General features: G+C 49.1%; 1 protein-coding gene across 7 annotated transcripts in view; it reads right to left on the reverse strand.

The window, feature by feature from the left end:
* The window catches only part of STAU2 (staufen double-stranded RNA binding protein 2), a 35852-nt gene extending 29111 nt beyond the window's left edge, over positions 1-6741 (reverse strand). For 6 of the 7 annotated variants that reach the window (XM_076067286.1, XM_076067288.1, XM_032954886.2 and 3 more), the window contains exon 1: positions 6619-6741. The gene's annotated coding sequence lies outside the window, so the exon portion shown is untranslated. The remainder of the gene's footprint in view (positions 1-6618) is intronic. The other variant, XM_076067287.1, reaches the window with a different exon arrangement.
* Between the last annotated feature and the right edge of the window lie 1253 nt (positions 6742-7994).

Below are 7994 nucleotides of genomic sequence, written 5' to 3' on the forward strand. Positions count from 1 at the left end.
GAGATGAGATCCATTCATTCGCAGGAGATGGATTGTAGCATTGCAGAAAGAACCATGAGGGATGGCCACAACTTGGGGAGTCTTCATCCAAAAGTGGATAGACAACGGCTACAGTTTAAAACTTTTTTTAGGCATGTACCTGCAATACTGGACTGTTTTGCAACAACTAAAAGTTAAATTCAAATGTTTGAAAATGCATTACCACTGCCTGAAAACATTATTAAGATTGCTCTAATGCTGCCAGTGTCCATTCAGGTAGTCTGAAAATGTACCAGTGCCTCAAATACCTGACTTTTGTTGGCGTGTAATAATAATGTTACGTGATTTTTCCCAGTTCATCTAAGTAGTCCTATATAAAAAAAAACACTTCCACAAAAGTTACTCATTGTTTTTTTCGGTAAAGTCACGTATGTAGAAATACAATAAAATTATATGTACCTGCATACGTGACTTTACCGAAAAAAACAATGAGTAATTTTATGCAGTCACGAAAGCTTTAATACTTCCACAAAAGACTTAGTAAACTTGTGCCGTGGCAGATGCTTGTTTGGGCCGATGTCTCTCACTTAATTATAATGAGAGAAAGTGAGCAAGCCCGCAAGGCTCACCACGACCTCCTCACAATGCGCACCAACAAGTGGGTGTGCGTGGAGGGATATCGCAAGTAGTGCGAGAGATGAGGCATGGATGTGGCACATAGCTAAATGGGGTGACGATGGAGAGGATTCATGGCCTGAATGTAACCCCCACTCATAGACCACACTGACATTTAAAAAAAATACTGTATACTGAAATCATGTAATCAATGTAAGCTCCATCACTCCTAAAAAGGCAATGGAGCTCAAAGGCCTTTTACGTCATTGAACACTGTTATGGACACGTTAACGATATCACCAGCCATGACCGATCCACAACTAGATGCCTTCCTAAAGCTGTTGCCATTTCTTACAATCCTGCAATGCACTAATCCACCTACCGCCTGCACACACGGTATTTTCGTCGCTTAACAATGTGCACGAATCGCACAATACTGTACTGCCCTGTTATTAATATCATCCAAGGACTGTAACGTGAACACTGTACATGGTGTTCAGATGCTTAATTAGAAATCGTGCATGGGAACCATTCGTGCAAATACCGCGTCTCTTATTTTTGTTTAAGGGAGACCGGTAACATTGACATGCTGCGATATTAATGTGAAATAATTGTGCTCGATGGTTTAAATCATGCGACTGCGAGGCTGCAAACCGGCGAGCAAAATGATGGTGGAGATATAATGAACTACACACACACACAATGAGAGATAGAGAGAGATAGACGGGTCCGGTTCATTCACAAGTAGGTGATGTCATCCTCCCTGTGCCACTGTTAACGAGCGGAGGATGGCTCCAGAGTTCTCTCTTTTCCCTCAAACTCCCACAGCACAACCCATCCACGTCCCACAGCCCCACCCCCCAACAAATTGTGGCAGTCCTGGCAAAACTGCCCCCACAACTGTTCACGAAACTAAGTAGAAGCCGACATTGTAAAGCAACTGCTTCAATTCACATCGACCCCATCAGCCACCTCCATAGCACGACAGCACCTACCTCTCTCCCACAACAATGAATCACGGCTGTGCTCCCACCGACTCCATCATCATCTTCCCTGGACCGCTCCAGACAGCAGAGAACCAATCCCCCACTGCCCCTATGAACCGCTCTCTCACCATGTACCCTGGATAAGACCCCATCGGTTGCCAAACACATTAATATTACAAAGAATTTGAGTAATGTAATGTAGACACATATTACCAATTACTTTGTGGTGCGTTAATTAGATTGCAATTACAAATGTCTTTAAATTACACATTTGAATTACATGTTAGAAAGATGATGCCCATTTACACTCCAAATTGCAGCTTCATTCCATCAGACTTCACAGACAGATCCAACTCCAAACATCGACCACCCCAACAACTCCATCACCACCCACAATATCCCTGCCAGAACCCTCGAGATTCCTAAACCATATCACTGCAATGTCCTACTTAGCCCCATCTAATGCCAAACTCCTGCCTCGGCCCCATTTAACCCTCCTCTCGTACCCCCATCTTTTTGAAGATACCCCATTTTACACACCCATCAGACTACCCCCCCCCCCAATCCTTTCTCCTCCACCTCCCAGTACAAACCATGAGCAGCAGATCCCTTACCTAACCACGTTTAACTCGCTCCTTCAGCGACCTCGATGCCAAGAACCTTTCAGGAATCCCTCAGACGCTCTTCATTAACCCAGCTTGTCACACAGACCCCCCTCGTCAACCCCTCACTCAAGACCCCTCTCTGTCCACACCTCACCCAAAGCAATGACAAAGACCTCCTCACCCAGACAACCCATCTCAAGCATCCTCACACAGACAACACATCTCAGACACCCCCACCCAGACAACCCATCTCAGACATCCTCACCCAGACAACCCATCTCAGGCATCCTCACCCAGACATCCCATCTCAAGCATCCTCACCCAGACAACCCATCTCAGACATCCTCACCCAGACAACCCCTCTCAGACATCCTCACCCAGACAACACATCTCAGACATCCCCACCCAGACAACCCATCTCAGACATCCTCACCCAGACAACCCATCTCAAGCATCATCACCCAGACAACCCATCTCAGGCATCCTCACCCAGACAACCCATCTCAGACATCCTCACCCAGACAACCCATCTCAAGCATCATCACCCAGACAACCCATCTCAGACATCCTCACCCAGATAACCCAACTAAGACATCCTCACCCAGACAACCCATCTCGGACATCCTCACACAGACAACCCATCTCAGACATCCTAACACAGACAACCCATCTCAGACATCCTCACCCAGACAACCCAACTAAGACATCCTCACCCAGACAACCCAACTAAGACATCCTCACCCAGACATCCCATCTCAGACATCCTCACCCAGACAACCCATCTCAGACATCCTGACCCAGACAACCCATCTCAAGCATCATCACCCAGACATCCCATCTCAGACATCCTCACCCAGACAACCCAACTAAGACATCCTCACCCAGATAACCCATCTCAGGCATCCTGACCCAGACAACCCATCTCAAGCATCATCACCCAGACATCCCATCTCAGGCATCCTCACCCAGACATCCCATCTCAGACATCCTCACCCAGACAACTCAACTAAGACATCCTCACCCAGACATCCCATCTCAGACATCCTCACCCAGACATCCCATCTCAGACATCCTCACCCAGACAACCCATCTCAGACATCCTCACCCAGACAACCCATCTAAGACATCCTCACCCAGACAACCCAACTAAGACATCCTCACCCAGACAACCCATCTCAGACATCCTGACCCAGACAACCCATCTCAGGCATACTCACCCAGACAACCCATCTCAGACATCCTCACCCAGACAACCCATCTAAGACATCCTCACCCAGACAACCCAACTAAGACATCCTCACCCAGACAACCCATCTCAGACATCCTCACACAGACAACCCATCTCAGGCATACTCACCCAGACATCCCATCTCAGACATCCTCACCCAGACAACCCATCTCAGACATCCTCACCCAGACAACCAATCTCAGACATCATGACCCAGACAACCCATCTCAAGCATCATCACCCAGACAACACATCTCAAGCATCCTCACCCAGACATTCCATCTCAGACATCCTCACCCAGACAACCCAACTAAGACATCCTCACCCAGACATCCCATCTCAGACATCCTCACCCAGACAACCCATCTCAGACATCCTGACCCAGACAACCCATCTCAAGCATCATCACCCAGACATCCCATCTCAGACATCCTCACCCAGACAACCCAACTAAGACATCCTCACCCAGATAACCCATCTCAGGCATCCTGACCCAGACAACCCATCTCAAGCATCATCACCCAGACATCCCATCTCAGGCATCCTCACCCAGACATCCCATCTCAGACATCCTCACCCAGACAACTCAACTAAGACATCCTCACCCAGACATCCCATCTCAGACATCCTCACCCAGACATCCCATCTCAGACATCCTCACCCAGACAACCCATCTCAGACATCCTCACCCAGACAACCCATCTAAGACATCCTCACCCAGACAACCCAACTAAGACATCCTCACCCAGACAACCCATCTCAGACATCCTGACCCAGACAACCCATCTCAGGCATACTCACCCAGACAACCCATCTCAGACATCCTCACCCAGACAACCCATCTAAGACATCCTCACCCAGACAACCCAACTAAGACATCCTCACCCAGACAACCCATCTCAGACATCCTCACACAGACAACCCATCTCAGGCATACTCACCCAGACATCCCATCTCAGACATCCTCACCCAGACAACCCATCTCAGACATCCTCACCCAGACAACCAATCTCAGACATCATGACCCAGACAACCCATCTCAAGCATCATCACCCAGACAACACATCTCAAGCATCCTCACCCAGACATTCCATCTCAGACATCCTCACCCAGACAACCCAACTAAGACATCCTCACCCAGACAATCCATCTCAGGCATCCTCACACAGACAACCCATCTCAGACATCCTCACCCAGACAATCCATCTCAAGCATCCTCACCCAGACAACCCATCTAAGACATCCTCACCCAGACATCCCATCTCAGACATCCTCACCCAGACATCCCATCTCAGACATCCTCACCCAGACATCCCATCTCAGACATCCTCACCCAGACAACCCATCTCAGACATCCTCACCCAGACAACCCATCTCAGACATCCTCACCCAGACAACCCATCTAAGACATCCTCACCCAGACAACCCAACTAAGACATCCTCACCCAGACAACCCATCTCAGACATCCTCACCCAGACAACCCATCTCAGACATCCTCACCCAGACAACCCATCTCAGACATCCATCACCCAGACAACCCATCTCAGACATCCTCACCAAGACAACCCATCTCAGATATCCTAACCCAGACAAGCCATCTCAGACATCCTCACCCAGACAACCCATCTAAGACATCCTCACCCAGACAACCCATCTCAGACATCCTCACCCAGACAACCCATCTCAGACATCCTCACCCAGACAACCCATCTAAGACATCCTCACCCAGACATCCCATCTCAGACATCCTCACCCAGACAACCCATCTAAGACATCCTCACCCAGACATCCCATCTCAGACATCCTCACCCAGACAACCCATCTCAGACATCCTCACACAGACAACCCATCTCAAGCATCATCACCCAGACAACCCATCTCAGACATCCTCACCCAGACAACCCATCTCAGACATCCTCACCCAGACAACCCATCTCAGACATCCTCACCCAGACAACCCATCTAAGACATCCTCACCCAGACAACCCAACTAAGACATCCTCACCCAGACAACCCATCTCAGACATCCTCACACAGACAACCCATCTCAGACATCCTCACACAGACAACCCATCTCAGACATCCTCACCCAGACAACCCATCTCAGACATCCATCACCCAGACAACCCATCTCAGACATCCTCACCCAGACAACCCATCTCTGACATCCTCACACAGACAACCCATCTCAGACATCCTCACCCAGACAACCCATCTCAGACATCCTCACCCAGACAACCCATCTAAGACATCCTCACCCAGACAACCTATCTCATATCTCCTGAGTCAAACAACACATCTCAGGCATCCTCACCCAGACAACCCATCTAAGACATCCTCACCCAAACAACCCAAGACATCCTGACCCAGACAACCCATCTCAGACATCCTCACACAGACAACCCATCTAAGACATCCTCACCCAAACAACCCAAGACATCCTGACCCAGACAACCCATCTCAGACATCCTCACACAGACAACACATCTCAGACATCCTCACCTAGACAACCCAAATAAGACCTCCTCACCCAGAAAACCCATCTCAGACATCCTCACACAGACAACCCATCTCAGACATCCTCACACAGACAATCCATCTAAGACATCCTCACCCAGACAACCCATCTAAGACATCCTCACCCAGACAACCCATCTAAGATATCCTCACCCAGACAATCCATCTAAGACATCCTCACCCAGACAACCCATCTAAGACATCCTCACCCAGACAACACCCCCCACACATGAAGTACTCAATCAACTCCTTGCTCCCTCCCAGACCCCCCAAATCCACATCTCCATACATCCTCATACCCTAACTACTACTTAAACGCAAGCCCCCTGTTTGTCCCACCACTCACCCCCCTCTCCAGTGACCCCCCCCCCGCCAACCCCCCCCCCCACTCCCGCCCCTCGCCTCCCCCCTACCTCACCCTGCCCCCACCTCACCCCCAGGGCGCCCCCGAACCGGCTCGGGCCTAGTCAGGCGGTGCAGCCCGAGCGGCCGCTGGGATGAGCGAGGAAAATCCAGCAGCGCCGTCAGGCGACGCAGGGGTTGGGGGGGGGTGTCGGCCATTTGCCGTCCTCGCCGTTTTTTGTCTCTTTAAATTCGGGGAAAGCGTGCAGATTGCAGCGAAAGGCAAAGCAGCCACGCGTCCCAAATTGAGCGGGGTGCTGCCCCGACGCCTCGGTGCATACTCACCACTCGTCGTGGTCGCGAAGCGCCAGTAAAGCGGCGTCAGGCTGCGTGAACTGAGCGCGGAACGCGACGCACAATGGCAAACACTAAAGAGAAGTGCGGGCCCGGCGCGTACCACTCGCCGATGGGGGCGCCTTGGGCCAACCACTAAACTCACAGTGCAACCCCGTCAACGCTTACATTTTCTTACGCGGTCAGAGCGAAGGTTAGATTAATTGTGTCCAGTGTCGTAAGTGACGTCGGAGTGATAGTATGATTTAAAGTGTAAGAATCGGACTACGCTGCTGCACGCTGTACAAATAACCCCCCCAGCGCAGGTAATGGTATGCTCCGCTTAACTCTAAAGTATTAGTGCCATCACTACAGAAGTTTGCATTACAATAGACTTGGTTGAGTTCGTGTTTATTGCAAAGTGCAAGGTATTCCCGGATCGATGGCATTACGAGTGTGAAGCTGAACATGCTAGATTTAAGTGGGACTTGTAGCCGGAACATTATGAGCAAACAGTTTATTCTACAAGCTCGATGAGCTTTTACAAATATCAAAAGTGCACGTGCATTGCCGAGATTTTTTTGTGTGCAAACACCCTTTAAAGTGCTGCACATGACATGCAGCATCGTTTTAGTGGTACAGTATTTCAAGGGTGCACAGACACAACTAAAGCCCTCGGTTGAAAATACATCAACTCTAAATCCCACTTCATACAATTATTAAGTTGTATTTCATTTTTTGTATCGATTTTGCAGGACCTTTGAAACTCTGCATTCCATTTGCTGTACTGTTTTTTTTTTGTCAACCAGGTCTACCTTTAATAAGACCCGTGCTCATCTATATTTAAGCATTTAAATTAAGCTCAAGCACCTCGTAAACCACGTGACTTGTGTGTGGCCACACCCACTCTCAATCCCTCCCTGCGACCCGCCCCCCGTGAAAACAGACGACTTTTGAGTGCTCATTTTCTATCCCTGTGTTCTCTCCCGCCTTTCATTCATCATCCCAGATTTCTTGGCCCGGTCATTCCTTCTCCGCCACCTCTCCTTTATGCACGGTGGTCCCCCTTTTTTTTCCTGCTGCACGTCTTGAGCAGTACACTTTTGGCGTGTCTTGAAAGAGTTGTCCTGGCATTCCCTTCCAAATACGTTTTCTTACTGCATATCCTTGACGCTACTCCCCTTTCTGTAGTGTGCCACAGGTAAAACGTGTTATTTGCTTTAAATAAGAGAGTAAACTGTCCCCGAATTTTTTTGTATCAATATACAGATTTCCATCCAAAAGCATGCCTTCTTTGGGTTTCATTTACCTGATAGGGTTGATGAAATATGCAGTTATGTCACTTCTGTCGTTTTGTTATGATTAGGACTGAGGGCTAGTACTCAGTG

This window comes from Petromyzon marinus, chromosome 15 (assembly GCF_048934315.1).
Source record: "Petromyzon marinus isolate PM22_M1 ecotype Great Lakes invasive population chromosome 15, UKy_Petmar_22M1.pri1.0, whole genome shotgun sequence".
Lineage (NCBI taxonomy): Eukaryota > Metazoa > Chordata > Hyperoartia > Petromyzontiformes > Petromyzontidae > Petromyzon > Petromyzon marinus.